The following is a 23,628-nucleotide window of genomic DNA, read 5'->3' as shown; positions in this document are numbered from 1 at the left end:
ACATCGTTATCGTCGCGCTGATCGCCGATCGCTGTGGTCCCCCGCGATACCCTACATAACGCGTTCTGATTTTCTCGCCGATAAAGTGAATGACAGTAAAACTGGTACGGCCGAGAGCCGGGCGACGGCGGCGGCGTACCATGTATATACGGTAGCGCGCATATATACTCGTACGTCCGACAGTTTAACGTGGTATAACCCATGCGTCGTCGAACTTACCGGTGTGCGGAGCGATGACGAACGCGCGACGATCGAATGGCGCCGAAATTGCAGTTGTTGAAACGGAACCCAGTCTCGCATGAATTCCAGCAACCGGCGAATTGTTCGGCGAGAACGTGAAGACGTCTTCTGTAAATCATGAAAAGCAAAACGTACGTTTATTAACCGTAAATTTGGCAGTGCATCCTATAAAATATGTCACCTTATCACGTAAAAGCCCACATTTTATTATTGCTTTTAACATTGTTAAAATATGCGTCGAAAGCTTAAAATTTATGCGTATTACACTCACATATTTCTTATTTGTCATAATGTTGTAATTATTTTCTGACAAGACGTTTTACTCGAAAAAAAGAGACTCTGGTATCGTGTCCGAATAATGAGAATATATGTGATGCTTCTCACAATTTATGTTCGACAATTCACGTAATGGCATATTTCCCTAAATATGTATAAAGATTCCGATAGCACCTTACACTTTCCTTTTAAAGTTTCACCATAAATCTTACTCTTTTTGATTATTTCGAGCGAAGGTGGAAAAGAAAGTTCCGAAAAGTCAGATAAAGAATCAGTAAGAGAGCTGATATCCCGAAACCTCTTTGCCTATCTACCCGAGAAAATCGAAAATCTGGCCATACAATATCATTAAATCCTGATTTAATTGTGTTAGTCACTTAGCGGTCTTGTGTAATTTATTGCCGATATTATTATCTTGTATCTTCATTGAAATTAACTCGAGTATTTTTCTAAAGAAAAATTTTCTTTTTTTTTACAATTTTCACCTCTCCATTAAAAGTTAATTTCCAGCTTTTGAAACTTTAATGCGCATTTTAATCCGCATAGAGTGTACAAGATAGTAATTCAATAGCAATTTATACAATTCATTTTTCAATTTTCAGTTGGCAATTATATTGCATTCAACGGACCACGCGTTAATGCGTTACTCTCGCGAAATAATTACTTGTGTAAATTCTCGGATATAGGGAGTATTGAGACACGTGTAATCCTATTCCGGAATGTATGATCTGTCGCGCCGAAATTACCCCGCGTTTATTTGAATTTAATTAATTATAGCTTATGCCGCGCCGGATTTTGCGTGAATGATACACCCCCTTCGCGAAAGCGGGCCGGCCGGTGCCGTGTGGACGCGCGCGAAAAACAGGAGTACGCGCATTGTTTTCGGTTTTAATACTTCTGTCAATAACGCCAACAACCTTTTCATGTCGGAAACGTGCTGGTCAGAGTGTGCACGGCTTTCAATGGCTGTCTCGATGAATCATTTTGCCTGATTTCAAAGCATAATGAATTCGCATGTTTATATACGTCGCGAATGCGAAAATAAATTGAGAAACGCCAGGACTCATCCAGCATTCCGGCACACGCGCGCCGCGGCGCCCGCCCGATACTCTCGCAAGTTCTCCATTAAAAATGCGTTATTTTGATTAAGCATCAGGAGCGCGTGCATCGGGCGTGTAAAAATTCGCCGCGGCCGCCACCGCCGCCATCGTCGCTGCCTCTCGATAAATAACACGAGTGAATGCGTCGCGGTTATCACGCTCCGCGTATCCATCCACTGCCGAGTACCAGATAACACTGCATAAAGCCTCCTCCACGGTGAACACGTGTCGCTAATAAACGTCATCCCGGCATGTGCGGCGAGAGATTGATTCTATTAATACGAGTAATTACCGAGTGTACTTGGCGCCGCATGCATAATGTAATTTCGAACCCACTCCTCTCTCTCTTTCTCTCTTTCTCTCTCTCTCTCTCTCTCGTGATCCTTTCCTTTCTCTCTTTCTCTGTCTCTGTCTCTCGTTCATTACCTGCGAGCGCGCTTTTAGCGCCGTATATTTAAAATCCGATTTAATCCAAAGCCTCTCAGCCAATCTCCCTCGCCACTCATCTCGCCGCGCGATGATTTGACCGCAAAAAAAGTTGCCGACTAAATTCGTTTGATTCGTACTTGCAAGCTATATCCAATCTAGCGAGCGTTTGCAACACACCGAGATTACGTTTATTTCATATTCCGAGGACTTCATATGCGCTGTAAAATAAGCATGATTATAGCCTACTGATCTTTCCCCGCTGTGTTCCTTCACGCGCAATGCAACACTATGTAAAAGTATTGCATCGTATAATCGTGTAATTCTTCATACATAATCAAACAACACCTGTCTTATCGCCTTTCTCTACTTTGATTATAGCGATTATCTATTAATTCCTCTGACTCCACTACTAGAAAATTATTGTGACAAGTTCGGCTTAAATATCGCGCGTAAATATTCTCCAGAATAATCTCGTTTACACATACAGCTCGCCAAGTTTCTATTTCATTCATATTAGATCACAGCTCTTCGCTAGAAATCACAGCGCAGCGCTCACGGTCGTAATATTTTCTACGAAATACAATACTGATAGCAGAGCGAAGGCGGTAATCAGAACCCGCGATCTTAAAGCGGTTTCCTTAAGTAGGGTTCGATATTCCCGAGACATAGTACTCCAATCATATTAAAGACGATGTCGCCGAGGGAGAGCGACGATGAAGAGGATAAGGTAGGAATAAGGGCCGAGCGAGAGATCGGGCAAGTAGGCGAAACAAAAGAGTGAAGGACTGCAGTCGACAAGTTATGCAGAGCCCCTGGAGCGTGCATTTGACTAAGCTCGGTTCCCTCCTGCCTCCGTTTCTTCCTCCTCATCATCCTCTTTCTTCTTTTTCTTCTCCTTCTTGCTCGTGCCTACATCTTTCTTCTTCTCGCTATCTCATTCTAACCCATCTCCTTCTTCTTCTTCTCCTTCGTCTCTTCTCCTTCTTCCTCTACTTCTTCCTCCTCCTCCTCTTTCTCGCGCTCGCTGTGGCTGTGACTTTATCTCGGTATAGCAGCTTCTTTCCGTCGGCTGATTACGTATGCACGAGAGAGACGAGTCCAGGCTTATGAAAGTGCAAGGTGGATGAGTGGGGGCCCTCTACTCCGATGTCCTCTCCACCTCCGGCACGGAAGAGAGGAGAGGCAATAAATAAGACGTAGTGAATGTAACGCAGCAAAACCTCGCCGAGTTTCCACGTACGCCAAAGAGGAGAGAGAGGCATAACTTTTCTGTATATATATATTATATATATATATATATATATATATTTGTGTGTGCGTGTGTGTGTATTAAGCGTAGCTATGGTTACACGCGATGAAGCTTCAGTAGCTCGTAAATGCGGATCATCCATTGGAAAAGTGTCTGTAGCACTGCCGAACAAATCACTCTTAAAACGGCAAAACAAAACTGTTTTGAATTTGCAATGTGTATGATGTAAGAACATAGGATATTACTTCGAAATATTAAACAGTGACATAAAATAGTAAAATAAATTTTAAAAACTATGAATTCAATTGCATAATTTGTGCTAATACGCTCTTTTCAAATCTTCTCAATACTTTATAAAAATATCGTAAAAATATTTTTTGAATGTACTTTGCACGTTATCTAATTATATGTTGTATATATTTTATTGCGTACAATAATTATGGTGTTCTACAATATTCAATGTAATTTCAGTCTTTCAGTTATCTACCCGCATGAAAAAGCCATTCATATCCATTCTACGTCCATGTCATATTATATTAGAATTTTACTGACGGTGTGACACGATATCTTGTATAAATAATATATTCTTAATCCTGTCTAAATTCTATTTTAATTAAATCCTTGCGTCCACATAATTTAAGTACAAGTATTTTCATCCCTATCTTTATGTCTCCTTATCCGTGTCACGTGTCACATTACGCTAGATTTCGCGATCATGTCTGTCACGTATACGAAGCGGAACAGATTAATAACTTAAGCGACGTCTGTCGAATATTTTAACGTTAACCGCCGTTCCAACTTTAATGTCTGAGGCTCGCGCGTATCCAATTTCTTCCAACAATCAGCCCTCGCCGGCCAACTCAAGGAAGGACTTCGAAGCCAATTAATATCCAAATAGCGGCGGCGCACGTGATATTGTTACATCTGGATCAACGCACGTAATCATGCTCAATCGGGCGATTTTAATCGGTGGCGCAATTCGGCCCCGCATCCGCCGAATCGTATCATCAGAACTTTCACTTCGGCCGCATTAATAATACTTGGCTCCCTAATCGGCCCACAAGGCTCATTAAAAATTACGACATCGCGCTGCAACGGCGGGATGTCATTAACGAAATCAAATTACAGCCCCGACTTCCCATAGTCGAACGCCGAATGGCCCGCCGCTGCCGCTGCCGCTGCTGCCGCCGCCGTCGCCGCCGCCGCCACCGCCGCACCGTATAATGTAAACGCACGTAGGTGTATATAAACGCAAAACGCAGATAAATCGCATGTGTCTGCGCAGTGCATAATATATTCGTGTATTTTCGCTGAGCACGTGGAGTCGCGTTCCAATATCTCGAATTTTAGCGTACGAATATTTTTTCCTAATACAGCAGTCTGCGTTTAATCATGCGGAAGACGATAATGTTTTGCTTACGAGGCAATGGGATGTGAAAGAGAGTGAGTGGAAAGAGTGAAATGCTAGTAGCAGCCGAAATGAAGAGCTCGATAATCGTTAATAACTCCTTCCTTTTCACCCGCTCGCACGAGACATCCGTCTCACCACCCCTTTCGTGAAAATCCTCTCTTCTCCCCCGACTGATCTTAAGAATTCCTACGAACGAAGAAATCCCAGGATCGTCGGTGAGGTACCTTAAAGGAAGAGGAATCCGCTTCTATCGCCAGTTCAGCTATACCCCGCGCGCGCGCGCCTCCCTCTCACCGTCAGCCCTCTCCCTTTCTGGCTTCTTCAAAGATCGAGATATTCCATCCCTCGGAATTAATATGCACCGACTGGTTAACATCGAGCGAATTCCCAGACAGACACGTGAATCCAAGGGGATTCGACGCGCACCTTTATGAAGGTGCTTCGGCACGAACCACTCACGCGGATAGGCTCTCCCATTACAAAGCCAAATCTTGTTCCAAGGAAGTTCCCTAGTGGTTTCACTGCAGTATCACATCAAAGAGGATTAGTGTTCTAGTAATGTATCTTCGTCTTATATTTTCGAGGGGCCGTGGTATCGGAGCGCGGAGCAACATATTATCTTATCACTATCAAAGATCTATTCGTCTAGATGCATGAACACGCAATATAGTTCCACCGTTTCACAAGGTGCACGAGGTGCCGCGCGTATATTCGCTCGTAATTACACGTGTGATACTTTAAGAGACAAAACCGGCCGCGCAAACACTAAGTAGTTAATATACGTCGGACTGTAATCAGAAATACTGCCCGCCGACCATGGGCGCTCATTTGCACACCGTACACTTCATACTACGTACTTTATATCGCTTGGAAAATATCAGTTGGCTCGTACAGGCCGACAGGCCGAGGAATCGCGATCAGGCGCCGACCACATTTCGCCGTGAGATACAAACAGGTTTCCGCGTGAACTCACAATCGCGCTAAAAAAAAAAGGTTACCTAATTACACGCCGCGCACGGATCCGTGCGACGCGGGTGAAAGGCGAAATCGCGCGCGCGGCTAATGCCGACAATGACGATCCGTGCGGGTCTACGAAATTACGATCGTTATTCGGGTCGACGCGACGACATCAAATACCGCCGGCGGAATCGGTAATTCGCGCGGGAGGCGATCGTAAACTTCCTCCTCGCGCTAATATCCGAGGCAAATCATCTAGAATTATTGCGGCGGCCGACGAATCATTTTCAACCGTCGGTCCCGGATCGTCGGCAATTTCAATATATTTCTCGGGATTACAAACACTCGGAGGGACTCATCAATTTTGCATTATCTCACCGCCCCTACCCCTAGAGCAAGCTATTAGAGGACTGATCGATCGTTGCGGATAATCCACATTACTCGCTCGGGGCTGACATACAGCAACTATCCGCCCCTGGTTACACGGAAGCCAGAGCTCACCGTGTAATTCCGGTAGCAAGGTCAAGGGCGATAATTACAGTCATGAAAAACGACACCGCTGTATCGCGATATCCGCTATCCAAGGATCGTTATCGCCGCATCTGCTAACAAGCTCGTTTTTCATCAATTACGTGTAGAAGATATCATCAGAGCTGGAATTGATTCGACAAGAGTATGGAATATGGAAGCCCAAAATTATGGGAACTATCAAAATTGATTTTACAGATTACGAAAATAATTGGAATATGAAATTTCTCATTTTATCGTTACGAGAAAAATTATTTTTAATTACAATCTGACCTGACGTGATTAATGAAGAAGAGCGCGCCATCTTGCATTTGTAATAGTCATTCATTAAAATGATTAATGATTAATGATAAAATATACTAATTGTATTCAGATGGGATTTATTTCAGCAAGACAGCTCGTTGTAAAAAGAATTTATAAACTGTCCCCGCAAATTATATACACCGGAAAGAACTTCGGCGACTTCGGCCGTACTATAAAGTTCTCATTTCTCATAACGCAAACTTTATACAGAGTTCCCGATTCTTTTTACTCGGTTACGCGCTACGCTCCCGCAATTAAATAAAGTCATTCGGGATATTTTCTTTCAGTGGATCTCGTCGCGACAGATTGTTTCCCAGTTTGTTGACTGTGCCGAAACACGAAGTCGCTTCGTTTTTCCGTTGTTTTATGTTTCTGACTAGTCTCGCGCGCAACCTGTCCCCACCTTCCCCTTCCGCCTCCACGGTCCTTCGCCCTCCTGCAACGCTGGCAACGAACTTGTGTACAACGTATCGAGAACAAGCACGGAGGCGAACAAAGCGCGAGCCGCAAGAGAGGAAAGGAGAGAAGGCATCGTGGTATGGATAATTAACACGAGCCGGCTTCCCGCGGCTCCGTGCTATATTTGCTCGAGCACGAGACGGGCCAGGGAAAGAGCCAAGGCCAGAAGGCAACGAGATGGCGAAACTGCTTCCCATCAATGCGGTATAGCGAAGTGAAATTAGGGATGCCCTGTAAGGCATATTTATAAAAGGGTTAATTAAGTACGCGCGCTGAAGCCGGGAATGGCGCGCGTTCGAATGGCTCAATCGTTCCATGGTTAGTCCGCTACCTTTTTGCACGCCGTATACTTCATATTTTACGCCGCACGGAAAAATATCCTTTTGGACGTGTTCCTTTTTCGCCTGCTCGTAAAAGTACAAGCTCGTAAAAACGTCCTTTTTAATACGCTTCTCAAATTGTCTCGTTTAATGCTCGCAGAAACCGGATTAATTCTCGCGAACGCGCCGCGCTCCAATAAAATCAGGAACCCGCTGCGAGAAATTCTAATTCGTTTAATTGAATAACTAGGCAGATTAGAAACGGGTGTAAATTATAGACGACGTCGATACTTGTTTTTCTCAGCGAAATTGACTGCTAGTGGATTTTCTAAATTATCGCCATATTAATTAAATTTTTCATTGGAAAAATAAACCGGCTCACTCTCCCTCTCTTTTTCTATTTCATTGCAATGATATACCGATAATATGAATATATAATAAAATTGAAATGCTAAATTCTTAAACCAAATTTTCTTGCAATTTAATAAAAATGGACAATGATTCTTTCAACAAAATTATAAATCTATTTCTTTTTTTAATATTTTGTCTTATAAAAAGTTAACAAATCTTCATAAAAGTGCTTGTGAAGCAATTATTCTTTTTTATAAACATTTTTTGTAATTTTTTTTATTCGTGTGCATTTATCACGTACACCTGTTTTCTGATAATCTCTTCGTATTCTCTGGCCATTTTTGGGATTAATTAAATACATTCCTGTACGGACTCGTATTTTTCGACACGGAAAGTAATCTATTACTATTATATTACGTAAAAGCTTTTTAGTACCGAGTTGTTAATATGCGTGTCGTACAATTTAGTACTCTCGGTATACTGTCCGACTCTCATTAATAATACCTCCTTAACTAATTCCTCGTTACGCCTCGGTAGTTCAGTCTACTTGGCACTACAATCTCGTTTGAGAATCGTGCGGATCATTTATTTTTTCTTCTTACCACAGTTTTTATTCGTCGGAACAAAATATCTTATAAAGTCGTCGTCACGCATTTATCCGCGAGATTTAGTCTATATAGATACATTTACACTATATACACGTATGTACAATATCTTCACTGCGCAAAGGAACATTACTGTACAAAGTGAGCATATCAATCGAAATCCTTTAACGCGGATAATCGGCAAATGTATTCGCGCGCGTAAAACGAGAACTTCCGTCTGTCAGTGTCAGTATCAATTAGCCGATGTGGAGCCGCGCACGTTGCATTGTAAATTATCCTGTTAATTACGATGGTCCTAATTAAGCAGCCGAGATATCTATTATCCACCACTGTTTCGATTGGCAGTATCTCCTACCGTGCAAAGATTCCTATATACCACGAGCTAAGCTAATCATAAGCTCGCCGGCGTTTAGAACGGCCGCGGCGCGCGAGAGCTTGCTCCTCGGCTCGCTCTCTTCTTTCGTAAGCTTCGTTGATCTTCATCATCCGTCAAGGCGTCTCGGCCGTTTTCGCCACGGCGTCACGGCGTTTGATCACGTTTCAAAGCTGCGTCGCGCACACCGCACGCAGACCTTTAATAAAGAACGGCGAACCGGCGTCGTCATGGTGAATGTTATTCCCAGTATATACACGACTGACGGCGTTAAGCCGCGATCCTGACCCCGACGCGGCGCGGCGGAGCGCCGCGCCGTGACGACGTTTCTCATTCCCTTTCCCTTTTCGACGTCGCGCGCGGGGCAACGGGCGCGACTCTTCCGCGTAATCAGGTGCGAGATACGATCGAGACTACGGCACACTCGTAACCGGAAACGCGCGTTGTAGCCGTTTTGGCTTTTTGCGGCGAAACGAGCGTCGAACGCATAAAGAGACAAACGCGCGAAATGCTCGTAAAGCCGAGGTCACGCTCGCTCTCGCTCTCTCTCTCTCTCTCTCTCTCTCTCTCTCTGTCTTTCTCTCTCATCCTTTCGAGACGAGAGACGGTAGTTTTGCCTCGCGCCGGGAACGAAGACCGACGCAAATCTGGACGAGCTGACGGGCCCGTTAAATACACTGAACACGGGAAGAAGCCGACACGTCCGAGAGTCCGCGCCGGCGATAAAACCTCTCCCGGTCATGAAAGCCGTCTATCGATAAGCGAATATTTACTTTTGACGAACGGCACTTGTGCCCCGTAGAGAAAGAATTGTTTGAACAGGACGTGGATGGTATCGGGCACGGTAAATCCTGTTAACGAAATTCATGCTTTTCTTCGCAAGCGTGAAAATATATTTTAGCGTACGTACAACCGAGTCGCGCGAGATAGTTTGGCATTTTGCCTTCTGCGAGAATAAAAGTAAAAAGGAAACATTTGATATCTGAAGACTGGTCCGACGCCTTCGTTTGCCGTCTTCTCTCTTCCCCCTTTTTTTTCTCTCTTATCTCTCTGACATTGGCAAACTGTCAAGCCTCTGCATCTCGGAGATAAAGAATTCACACTTTCTCGGCGAAAGATATTCACAGTGTCGTATTCTCGGCTGGCTGAAAACGACGAGTGTTTCCCGTCGAAAGACGACACACGGAACGTTGGCGTGACGTTTCCCAGCGTTTCCATATCTATTACTCTGTTTCCACGAAAAAGACGTTCGATAAAACGAAATATGTTAAGAAAATTTGATTTAAATATTTTGCTATTCGGTTACCGAAATTCACGATTTTTATTGCAAAAAGAAGTTTATCAAATTCAATAGTAAATATCTTAATTTAATAATCAAAAGGTAGATAGCTGAAATTGCGGCTGTGTTTCAACATAAATGTAATTCTATAATCGTAACGTTAATAATTGATTTATTCAAAATTAATTATATAAAGCAAGAGAGAATTAATTATATATATAGCACATGGTATCTATGTCATGAGCTAGATAGACTATAACCAAGCGGAAGTCGTGCAATTGCAGTGCAGGACTTAATTCCAGTAACTAGTACAATAGGCCTAGCGCGCCGAAGAGACGTTCTTCCTTCAATAGAATCCGAGAGACAAAAGAACGATTTTACAATTACAACTGCGAAGAATAGTGAATGGCTTCTATTCATTAAAATCCCTTGAAAGTCGATTTTCCCAGGGAAGCAATGGTAGCCACAAGAGATTCGACTTTTCAATCAACAAAACTCTTTCGCGACTTCTGGCGGAGCCATTGTCGGCAGTCGTTTTCTTAAGTTTATATACCGGTCGTTTTAACCGGATTGTGTCGCTTGCAGTTGATTCGAAATAATTCCACGTCGCTATTTGCCTCGCACTTAATCTTCTTATACAAAATCTTGACGAAAATATCTGAATAATCAAGTATATCATACGGCTCTTTCAAAATAAATTTAGTATATTTATAAATCTGAGGATAAAGTATATAAGTTAAATTAATCGATTTGAGAATATTTGACGGCAATAAAAAATGTATTCTCATTTCCATTCATTTCATTTGGTTTAAGAAGATTAATGGATGAAAACAAGTTTCCTGCATAAAAAGCTGTATGTATCAACGACGATTCATATTCTGATTTTGCTAATCAATCATCGATATGTTTACGGGACTCCTATGAAGACGTGCCGCCGCTGTTTATTTAGCATTCGAGCCTCGCTTTGAGTCGAACTGACTCGCCCCGTTACCACGAATTCCCATTTCCATTTACCAGAGACTCGTGCCCGACTCCGGTTCGTCGGCACTGCGCGGAGATCGCCGTGTCTATCTAGATGGCGTAGAACCGACGAGTAGAAATTCGTGTACCCGCGGAGGGCCCTTAATACTGGCGTTTCCCAAATTTACTCAGGTGACGAGGGCTACTAGAAGAGAGATCGAGAGCAACAAGACGGAATAGTAAATGGCGGACAAAGAGAGAGACAGAGAGAGAGAGAAAGAGAGAGAGAGAGAGAGAGAGAGAGAGAGAGAAAGGAGGGGGTCGTTTGAATCTCACTCGATCCATCGATCCATGGAGACCCGTCGTGACCCTCCATGGACTTGTCGCGACGTCGTCGTCATCGTCGTTGCCATCGACATCGTCGTCGACATTCAAAGGCTACACACCATCGAGAAACGCCGAGGGACGGCAACGTATTGAGACATTGAATGGTAAAGCTATTGCCATTGGCTGTGAACGATCGCTAACGCGAAACCGGAATTTCCCTGATCGATCATGGATCAGTGACGTCTATGTACGAGATACGATGAAGCGAGAACTTGTGAATCGATTACCTGCATTACCTGCCCCATTTTTGGCTTTTAAACCCTTTTTTTTACATGTATGCATACCTGAACTAAAAAGTTTCGCAATTTCCGCCACCTCGATTCATCGTGATTCCAGCAATTTTCCGTGCAGCCGTGACGGTCTGTCAATACAACGTTTTAATCATCAAACGGATACGCCGTTATTACGCCAATGATATAGTAATGTATTTCATTACAATTTTCATTTGTGTAACACAATGCAATTGTTTTACATGTCTACGACAATCCCGATATTGCAGATAATGATGCATCCGACATGAAACGTATATGAATTATTGTAATAATATTATAATAGTATGATTACAATCATCGTGTTATCGTTACAATTAGGCTATCCACGTTTCCACCATAACACGAGGTAAATGCACCCTCTCGATCGAAATAAAACGTCAGTTTCAAACCGTCTTTTTAGAAAATTCTATCTTTTAAAAGATTCTTTTATCGGGTGACGTAACTGAATTCTATTATTTGTTGCCATACATGTGTCGTCCTTCCAGGCGATAAACTTTTCAGTATTCTGTGCTGCGCAGTACGTTTATTATACCGACTAGCGAGACCGCTCATCCGGTAACTTCGATTTTCGTTCTTTCTCACGATTTTAACGACGTACAGGAGAGCACGTGTGGTGGACGATTTTAATTAAAACCAGGTTTTGTCGACGGCACATTAACCGTTGATTAACAGCATGACTCCTCCTCTCGTTTCTTCGTAATGTCTCTTTTTATTTTATAGAACGTAACTCCGAGCGCGAGTTTTTTTTACGAGAAAATTAGTACTCAAGCTCCTAAAGTCTTAAATGATTCCGATGACCTGAGAAGATAGCTAGGCTTCCTTCAGCAGTCGCTTTGGAAAAACGTTCTCGAGTGGCCCCCGAAAAAGACGTACAATACACGCACACGTAATAAAATTGCACAGCTCTTATATGTTGTTAAATGTTTAAGAATCTAAACAGTATAATACATAAAATACCGAAAACCAAACAACATGATTTTATGATAAAATACCAAAATTATAAATTGTACCGTATGAATCGCGTAATACCTTTATCATATATTCGTATTCATACGTTCGAGGAAAAGTAACAAGAAATGATTAATTAACAGGTAATTGGCATGAATGTATCGTGAAATAATGCGTTTAATGAGATTTCGTTATGCCTCGTACAATCACGCTTGCGTCGATGTGCCGATGATGCCAGCACCATTTGCTCACATCGAGAACGATGGCAAAGCATGAAATGGATACTCGCGCGGCATCACGCGCGCGTGTTTAAAAAGCGAGATGCAAAAGCGCCACGACATGAAAGAGGATCAATAGCCGCATTAACGTTCTCTGACGGGTAATTAGCGGAGATGCGAGTTGAATTACCGTATAGATGTTGGCAGGTACCAAGTAGCTTTTCGAGCGGCCGGCGCGGCGATGTAAAAGCTTTCAACGAGCGGAGCGGCAAAGCAAACATTGGTTACAAATGGAAGGCCGCGTTACCATTTTTCCCCCTCTCGCTTTTCTCACGGCGGGTCCTCTCTCCGTGGCCTTTCCTCCTCCTCCTCCTCCTTCTCTCTCTCTCTCTCTCTCTCTCTCTCTCTCTCTCTTTCCCATCCCGCACTGCTCTCCGTGTTGCTTTATTTCGCCTTTGCCGACCGACCACCGTCTCTTTCGTTTAAGCGAGGGCACGTGCAACCACGTCTTCCGCATAAGGGGGATGGCACACTTTCACGATCCTCCTCTTCCAAAGGGCGCGCGAGCGCGGTCCACGAGAACGAGTGGAAAACGATCTTGACGACAATTTCATTTCCTCTTATTGCCAGCACGTGTCGGCGATTCGTTTATCCGCTATCGTATATATCGAGGACGCTCCATGTTTCACACGTTGCCGCGGGAGTATATTAATCTCCGCCGGCGAGACAGAACTGTCGATATATTTGTCGACGACGTTTTCTTGTCAGCGCGAGAAAACTTGTTATCAAAGCGGCTCGTTCTCGCGAACGCGAGCTATTTACGCAATTTCCCCTTAATTTATTTTAATGAAAACTCTTCGAGATTAATTTTCTATAATAAAATCGTGATTTCTCGTGGACGTGTAGACATCGAGACTCGGTAGTCGGTGGAACTTTATCGCTTATCCGCGGTGCAATTACATTTGACGTCAAAATTTAGGACTAATCCCTGCGTTAGATAGTAATCGGCTTCCCCAACGTTGATTGCCCCCGCGTAATACCTTCCGTTTCCGCCGCCCTCGCGATAGAGCTCAGCACAACCTGGCATATCCAATTCACCAAATACATCGCCACAGTGTATCAAAGTTTGGCTACCAACAAGCTTCAATGAAGTTTCCATATTCACATAGATCAAGCGTTTAAATTTTACCTCGCACGTACATCATTCACGTATAACGGGAGCACGTACATTTCAAATTTTATCCATATTCATCTGTAACATCTATATATATTGTATATAGATGCTACAAATATAAATCTCGTTCGGAGAGACATAAAATTTTGGGAAGCTACTTCCGATATATTTATAAGTAAATCAAATTGATTTCTTTAAAATGACTTCTCTAATAAGAGAAGTCCTTTCTCCGTTTCGCGTTCTTCGTTCACGGAATGATGTATAACATCCGATGTAATTGCGATACAACGGAATACCCACCGAGGCTGGAAAGGATTTCCATGTTCGTGCAAAACGATCGTATCTCGTTTCACGGATAGGCGGAATCGGCGGAATGCGCGCATCGCCCACTTAAAAGCCACGAAGGTATATACACGCGGCAACGTAAACGTATTATAAACGGACGATAAATCGAGGGGGTCCCGTAGATTATCCTTGTACACGGCTTGGCGGGGAGAACTTCATTACCTCTTCGTTCGGTCTTGCATAAACCATTTAACTCAAACCTCCGCGGTTTCTAGGCGGAGTCGACGCCTCGTACTAAATCTGCCGCTAAGCGAGTTCCGGTTCCAGCGTGGAGATTTACGTACTCCGGAGGCAAAGCGGCACCGGTACGTTACTTACTCCCGTGTTCTCTCAGCGAGCCTCCTCCGTGACGTGTACTCACCACTCTATCCTCAGTGGTAAGACGTAAAGAGGAAAGCCACTTATATATATATGTATATCTCTCTCTCTCCACGAACGGCTAACGTCAATTTCGCGCGCCGCTCGCGTAGCGATTTACTTAGGGAACGGCCAACACTAACTAATTTGTACCGCGAAGTGCAATCTTGTACCTTGAGAGATATCTCAAAGCGAAGATTGATGATAACATTGTCGGGCCGCGTTAGTCGCATATCTTTATATTTCATGTGAAAATAGCCTCTTGTAATTTGCTATTGTTCAAAAATACATCGAAAAGATCTGATTAACATATGTTAACTTTATCTCGCTATATCTCATCTATGTGATAAATCTCAATGAATAATATCAACGGTCAAAGGATATAAGCAAAAATAGAGATTTGTAATAATTGACTATTTAAACAGATAACTTATAAATAAAAAAATGATATATCTTATAAAAGATCCAAATGTAAAAATTCAAAGTTCACTGCAATTTCTTTTCTTATTCATGCTCGCTCTCTTGAATTCGTGAAGACATCTACGCTTGAATGGTGACCTCGTTTAATTTCTGCCATGTCCTAAATCACTAAAAGCGCTCGAGCGAATAAATAGCTATCGTGCCCCTATTAACTTAAATACGACCAAATCAAAAAGCAAATCGGATCGATGTATTATCTAGGACAATGGAAACATGGGTTACCATATATGCTCATATAATGAAATAAAACTATGCATGTAAAGTTATACCGGATCAAGAATTTGCTTAAAACAGCAAAGTAAAAATGAGAATTAAATTTTTTAAATCACACAAGATAGAATACATCAAATAATGACTTTCAATGAGTAGCAATCAAAGTCAATAATGTATCAATTTACAATTCAATTTTTATACTAGATTACTGGTTCTCGAATAAATGTTATAAAACCAAACGATTCCGTGACATGGCAAACACTATTTTTCCTCCGATTTCTAAGAAATAGTTTCCTGCAGGTGCCAGTATGTATAAGAAGACTTTCGAGTCCACAGATTACAGCTTCTAATTCTAGAAAATGAATACCGTCACGTGGCATTCTAGCATATTTAATTCCTGTCTTAAGGCGGAATATCCAGTTTCTCGGAAAGCCGTGCGGCGTGGTCGACGTCACCGCCGACATCGTCGTTTTCTTCTTGCTCGTCGTCGTCGTGGACGAGGGTAGTCACAGCATGTTTACACAATGTCAGCGCCCGTGTTTACCCTCGACGCCTTGAATTTCCTACTCTCCCCTTTTTCCGATTCAACAATCGAGCTCCTTCGACCTGGTTTTCTGAACTGAAAATGGATTTCAGATGCGCTATTACCGCGCACTGATTGTTAACGTCTCGACGACGACGGATCGATAGCCAGCAAACGGCACTCGTGACGTTGTAAAACGAGGTTTTTACGACTTCAGAACGGCAGTGTCGAATTTTACAACAATATCGCCGTCCTACTGTAGCAGAATAAACTGTCAACTTCGACTACTTTCCAACATCTGAAGAAACGCTATTAAAACTCTATTGAACTCGTGACGACTAACAAACGTCTCTCGCGTTTCATTTTATGCTCGGGAAATCGTAATTTACATTTTGCTATTTTAATAAGCACGTACAGTAGGATATTTATAAATCCTCCTTTTATCTATAAACATGTTTATCTCCCTCTGTCATTTTTCACAACTTATGTCAACGTAAAAAGATTTGGAATCCGCATCGGCGGACAGCTTATCGTCTTCGGGGAGAAAGTTATCAAGTACAGGTTATCCTTGAAAATCCGTAAAATAGACTCCGTCTGTAAGCCAGGCTGGTACACCTAGCTGCGTCCCGTAACCTTAACGGAAAATCGAAGATGCTTACCATAAAGTCCCCCTAAAGCTCCAAATCCCACGTGTCCTGTCGCCTTTCCTCGGTCTACGGGATTGAAAAAGCATCATAGCTCTAGAAATCTCTCACTAGCCAAAAAGAGAGTGCAAAAGTGAAAAAAGTGAGAGATAGATAGATAGAGAGAGAGAGAGAGAGAGAGAGAGAAAAGAGCCTGACACCATCTTTTTTCATGAAATATCACAGTAAAACTGTGATTTATTAAAAGTCAGAACATTTAGAATCTGTCATTTCTAACAACAAAAAGAATCAAAATTTTCAATTGCTGTATTTATAAAATTATTATTATATATAATATTATTGTATATAAACAATATTATTGACGAACAAAGATATATAAATAGACAAAGTTATTTTCTATGTTGAAATATTACAAACATCTTTTCTTTAGCAAATCTACGCTCTCATATCATATTCATCAGATATGATACTTGATTCGGTAGGATAATTGAGTTCACTAATGGCCTAAATCCATTTGCGAGAACATCATCTATATATAATCAGCGGATAATGTAACAGAACACATTTCAGTTATAACACGTAGCTACTTCCCACGATGAAAGTTGTAGTTTATGCTTAAGTAAACCCAAGGCACGCTTGAATATCTGAAGTATCAAAGTCGGTAAACTTTGCAAAAAATCTAGTAAAATCGTGTACGTGTTCCTCATACGGAATCGAGAAGGCGTTTCATACTGAAGACGAGATAAAAATATAGATGGGAAAAAGTTACATTATTTTGATACTACTTAAAAAAGCGAAGGTTTCGAAAAACTTTAATAAAACTTTAAAAAAATTTAAATTTATTAGAAAATTGAAAATTTTAAATATAAACTTCTAATCACTAAGAAATATATATATATTTTTATAAGCGTTCCAAATTATTTTTTATAGATACTAGCATTATCTTCTGTATAATTCTTATAGATATCATATTCATTATAACTTGAATACTTATTGTGATTAATTTAACAGATTATAATCACTTTATCGTGATTTACTTTGGATTAGATCATTATTAATTTTTTTTCGTCTGAATACTTCGCGTAATCGATGAATCGCGGAATGAACGCGTCTGGTTTTTTCCGATTTGACGAGCTCGTCTAATTTTGGAGCACATCTGCGGTGATTTAGATTCGAAGGGGGGCTCCTGGTTTCTTTCTACGGATAATGAAAGAGGAGAGACGGGGATCTCGAGGAGGGTCACGCGCCTCCTCACGCGTGCACGGAATAATCCCCCTGGTCGAATAGAGAGTAAAAAATGCTCGAGAGAGAGAGGGAGATTTACGTTGAGCGTACAACTGTCACGAGATTCTCAAGTGTTCGTCGAGAGAGGGAGTCTCTCTTTTGCGACGATCTGACTCGGGCGCGTAACAATAATGACATAGTCGACCGTATACACGCTGGATATCGACACCTCGACGAGCCCGCTGGCTTTTCCAGGAGGCAAACAATCTTTGTATATCCAACATGTCCGTGGCCATTATCGATTCTTTTTCGAGAGCCATAGGAAGCTCTCGAGAGCAAATGGACGATGCAGGAGAGCGAAGAAAAGAAGAACGCACGCGTGAGAATCGCGCGTAAAACGCACGTTCATTTCATAACGTTTAACAAATATCAAGGTGATACAGGCCGAAGGAAGAGAGGAAGGGAGGGAGGGTGAGAGGACTGTTTACGGATGCTAATTCGCTGCCGGTGGGTGAATGATTTAATGGGGTTGTCAAGGCGGATATTCTGACGCGCCACCACGTCGCGTCGTGTCCGTCGCCCTGAGCATCGACCCTTGTACATCGCCGCCGATATTAAGCTCTAAGTCGTACGTTTTGTCACTGTGTACACTGGGATTTGGCCCGACTTCCCGAGCAAACACAGTTGCACCCCGCGACCCGGCGACCGACGCGCCGTAGGGAGCCCCGTTTCTCACGCGGCGCAATAACATGAGTTAGAGTAGGAGATACGCGATGGATCATTCTTCTATCTTGCAATCTCGAGACGGAAAAACTACTCGCGGAAACTACCTACTCGGCGACGATTTATAGCACCGCTGCACCAAGCAACAAACGTGTCAATGTCTATACAATCGTACACAACAAGGGAATAAGGAACGTCGCGCGTTTCGGGGAAGAAACGCGCGCGCGCGCGTCGAGCCGTGGCGCCGGTTCTAATTTCTGAATAGCTGCGTGATGAAATTCGATCCGAAACGTGTGATCCCGCGAGCGAGCTTCTCTCTCTCTCTCTCTCTGTCCCAGGATAAACGCGCTCGTTTCGCTGAATGGCGCGTATGCATATACAGGCGCCAGGTGAATTTCGTGGCGCGCCAGACGCGACACGAGTAGAAGACACCCGCGCGCACCAACCCCTTTGGATTCATCTATACGCAAACTGCGAAGTTACCAGTGTCGTGTCCGCGTATACTATATCCACCGTGTGCGGCAACTTATACGGCCGCGGTTACGCACGCGAAGCGTTAACTCATATATGCAGGCGTGCATGTGCGCCCCTCCGACGTACAGCGTACATACGTGCGTATATGTACCTACCGCACGGTGTGTATTACAGCCAGGTGTAGAGCGGGAACATGGTGCTCGTGTTCCTGACGGGCGCGCGGTTTCCCCCCGTGACGCGTGTTCCGCCGGATAGGTTGGAGTAGGTAGAAACTGCTGCTGCACCCGGGAGTCTGGTTTACATCTGAACGTGACAAGGCCGCCCCGCGCGCGCGCACCGGTTTGTCTTTATGTCATGGGAAAGTCTATACCCGGGGCGGGCGAGCGTGCGGGCGGGCGCGCGCGAGTAAGCGAACGTCTAGATCCGACCGGGCATTATCGACTACGCGCGCGATATAGCCGCGATATGAATGTCGAACTAATTGCGAGCCGCGCCTCACCAGCGCGGTGCGGGCGCCCGACATCAGCACCCGCTACGCCGCCGATCCCTTTGAAGCGGAAACCGGCGGGATTTGCGCGCCGGCGAAAAACTCGTATAACGAGCGCGCGCGCGTCCTGTTTATAACGACCTTGCAGCGTGCCTTGTTTAATCAAAGGGATCGGTATAGAAAGTTCAAATTGATTTTCTGCCAATATCTACGCCTGTCCGGAAAGTACATCGCTCCTGTCGCTCTTCATTAACCCGAGTGAAAGCGAGTGGATGTAATTGTATTTTTTAATGATACCTCAATGTCATTATCACTCCTTGCTGATGTAATATCTACAGATGAAAATTAACTGATCACCTACACATATTACGTGCGCAATCATACATCTATTCGTATGTATATCTATCGCCAAAAATAAGCATCAATTTTTCAAGACCCATCAGACATTTATTATGTTTAATAAACTCCCTCCTGGCTTGGATTAGAAATGCAAATAATTTTCATGGATATAGTCGCTTCCTTCAGCAAACGTCGAAACTTTCATCGCATCGGCGCGAGCGAACTATATGTATCATTCTCCGTCCCCTTTCGCAACCCTATTTGAAACTTCCCCTCCCCCTGCAGTCACTCTCACGATAGAAAGAGGGACGGAAAGAGAGGGAAATTCGCGCGTCCTGATATTCATTACGAATTCACACGAGCCACCAGGCAACGTTTGAAGCGTCGGAAAGTCGTGTTGTCTTTGTCCCTGTCTACGGAGCCGACAATTGCGTCGGTGGCGGCGCAAACACGGACGAGCGCGGTAGACAATCGAATTTCAATTTAGATCCGTCGAAGCGCTACTTCCCGTTACACAGTTGAACAAGCAATCCTTTCCATTAATACGACAATAGTGCGGCGCGCTCTCTGACGTATTTACCCCGCGTCGGGCTCGCGCGCGCGGAATGATGACGCCTCGCACTGCCGCGCGCCGCGCCGACCGGGAACACGTGCATCCCCACAACTGGAATCTATTTTCCATAAGTACCAGATCCCCTCCCCCTCCCCACCCCTCTCTTTCTTCCTTCTGCTCCACCGAGATCGTTGCGGTTCACCGGACGAAAAACCGTCCCGGTTTTTTTTCTCGCGAACGCGAACACCGCGACGGCGCGGCGCGGCGGCGGGGCAAGATCTATGATCCTTCGCGAGAATGCGCATCGCGCGAGCACAATGCGCGCCGCTTCGTTCCGTCCCTCTGGCACGCGCCGCGATATATGTCACTTTACATAATGCAGGAGCTCTTTTCCTTCCGCTCGCGATTTTTGGAGCGAACGGGAGGGAAAGAGGCCGCGCCGCCGTCTTTCGTCTTTTCTCCGCGAGTACTATATTGTAACGTTTCCTGCTCTTTGCCGGAGCACTCTGTAAACATGACACCGCCGGAGATGACGTGTAATATGTAAAACGGCGTATATACATATGTAACGCGCGGAAATAAGATATGGAGTCGGGAGTGCTATTTGGTGATAGGTGCTATATCCGGCGCGATGAAATTTGATTAGAACAATTCATTTAATGGCATTGCTGACGGCACATTCGAGTTTATTGCGGAGACGCAATATATTATATAAGTAATAGTAAAAATATTTTGTAGAGTAATAAAAGAATCGTAAGGGTAATTTACAATTTACGATTCACATCACACTTAAGACGTGTGGCACAGAGAGTTGTCTGCTTTCAGTGCCGAAGGCTCGAATCACATCCGTTCAAATCCGACCAGAAAAATCGGATTTTCATTCGATCGTCACTTCTCGAAAGGCAATGGCAAACCACTGAGGTCTCATCATGGAAATCTTTCTAATTAGACCGTTCAAAACCGGCGGTAAAACTGTAGGTCCCGTATATCTGTGTAAATTGTAAATAGCGCAGAAGTACGTTAAAAGAGTCACGATACCCAGATTGGGTTGGTGAACTAATTGTAAGAAGAGAAGGGACAATTAAAAATATTTCTATATATAGACAAGCGGATTATGAAAGTACACGCTTTTGAGTATGTCAAACGCTGTATCGTCAACATTGGAGGATGTGTTGAAATAAAAATCCTATTTTAATTGTAAAATCAATAGAGGACATTGTATAACGCATAACGTATTTCCTCATAATGGAAAATTCTTAATTTCCAGATACTTTAACGCCAATTTAAAATATTTATATATAGACGAGCGGAATAATTATGAAAGTGCACGCTTTTAAGCCTGTATCGTTAAAATTGGAGGATGCATTGAGATAAAAATCTTATTACTTTTGTAACGTATTTTATGTTACAAATGAAATAAGATTTTTATCTCAACGCATCCTCCAATTTTGACGATACAGGTTTAAAAGCAAATACTTCCACAATTATTCCGCTCGTCTATATATAAATATTTTGAATTGGCGTTAAAGTATCTGGAAATTAAGAATTTTCCATTATGAGGAAATACGTTATGCGTTATACAAATGTACTTGATACGCGATTGAAAGTACATTTAAAAGAACTCCTGATTTCGAGGTAACCTTATTAAATAAATGCCCTTGTAATTACATAAGATCTTTATCTTTTAATGCATCTTTCAATTTTAGCGATACATGCTAAGAGTGTAGCAGAGCAATCGTGACACGCTAAGTGCTAGGAGTGAAAATGAAAAATCTCAAGTTCGAACGATCTCAATCGACTCCGTTAATTTTAATTTTTTCGCCTCAGCCTCTACATACATTAAAAGTCAAATTTGGAAAACCTACTTCTCTACGCCGTTGTGCCACAATATATATTTTATGCGGTACACAATAAGAACATTAAATTAGATTGCTACAATATGATATTTGACAGCACCAAAATTTAATCCCGCGTTACGCAAAAATGCAATTACGTTGACGTTTTCCCTGCTTCGCATTATTCTAACCCAGTAACAAGATAGCTGCAGTTTCAGCCGAGACGGACTACGCCTTCGAGAAACGTATCAGAATCGAAGAGAGACGGGGGAGCGAGCGGACGAGCAGGCGAATGAAATCTACATATTCATCGGATCTTAACGGAACAGCCCTTGAGGCGTATGTACCGCGGGCGAACTTCCTCACCGTGGAACATAGACAAAACAGGTTCCCGGCGTAGAGCGACGCATACCTACGCCCTAACGGCGCACATAATGGCGTGGATCCGCGGTGACGACGCTCAAAAATCGCAGAACGAACGAGCGACACCTCCTTTCCGATAGATGAGACTTGCACGGCGTGGACACGCGTGCGCTCGACGATGGAACGCGTTAAAAATGCAAAGAATTTTTTCCTCGAAGCTACGGGTTCCCGCTCTCCCTCCCTCCCACCCTTCCTCTCTCTCTCTCCTCCTCTCGTTTCTCGTATACTTATTTGGTCGATCCGTCGACATAGATGAAGGCCAGAGGGAGCGAACGAAAGAGAGACTGACGAGAGGGAGGGAAAGATCGAAGCAAGAAAGAAAGGCCCATCTGCATATTCATCGGCTTCTAGGCGCGCCGCCCTCGGGACATGTACACGTTGCGCGAACGGCTTCTTTTATATGAACGCTCCTTTCCGGAACTGGATGAAGGCAGATGAAGGCGCATACCGCGCGCGCGTACTTGTATATCGCACACTCGGCCGGGGGGATAGCCGGAACGCTCAGTCCTCGGTACGCCGCGCGCCGTCTTAATTAATTCCCCGCAATTTCCTTTCGCATTACCGGTGGTATTACACAAAAAGTTAATTACGTTATGGCACTGCACCCGGCGGAGTAGCAGCAGAGCGGCGTGTATTCCCGGGTATTCCCGACTCCGACACGTCGCGGAGCCGCGCGCGAACGAGCGGCGATCGCGAGACAGCGCGATTTGCAGTCAGATTACAACTACATTTTTTAAATCGAGGCACATATCCGTGTGTCAATTAAATCCCGATTATCGTTCGTGCTTTCCAATAGCGCGTGATTAATGTATCGCCCGCATCCACGTGACGCGATATCGGTCCCTTTGCTCTTCATTCGGCAACGTGGCTCGAGAATGCGCCTGAATAGTCCTGCCAGTCCGCCGGCTATCTGGAATAATCGACGTTGCCTATGATGTATGCCTCGTTTCTCCGTCATATCACGCGCATGCTGTCTAGCGGACGAAAATATTGGTTCATAATCAAAATCGCGCGCGATAACAAAGAAAGGATAAAGAATAAATCGATGTGGTAACATCATTGGGAGAGTTGCCGCACATCCCAACGATACTCGAACGGCATTGAAAAAACAATTCTCCAGTCGACATTGCGACGAGAGGCCGCGGCTTTTCGACCACCTTCCCCTCCCC

The 23,628-nt window shown here is 43.7% G+C and overlaps 1 long non-coding RNA gene across 1 annotated transcript in view; it reads right to left on the bottom strand.

Annotated features, from left to right (window-relative positions):
- Positions 1–224: 224 nt before the first annotated feature.
- LOC105448710 overlaps positions 225–23,628 on the bottom strand; it is a 50,424-nt gene continuing 27,020 nt past the window's right edge. Inside the window, exon 3 of the long non-coding RNA XR_974269.1 lies at positions 225–348. This is a non-coding gene — a long non-coding RNA (uncharacterized LOC105448710). The remainder of the gene's footprint in view (positions 349–23,628) is intronic.

Source organism: Wasmannia auropunctata, unplaced genomic scaffold (genome assembly GCF_000956235.1).
Source record: "Wasmannia auropunctata unplaced genomic scaffold, wasmannia.A_1.0 LD336083.1, whole genome shotgun sequence".
Classification (NCBI taxonomy): Eukaryota; Metazoa; Arthropoda; class Insecta; order Hymenoptera; family Formicidae; genus Wasmannia; species Wasmannia auropunctata.
This window is presented reverse-complemented; position numbering and strand designations above follow the sequence as displayed.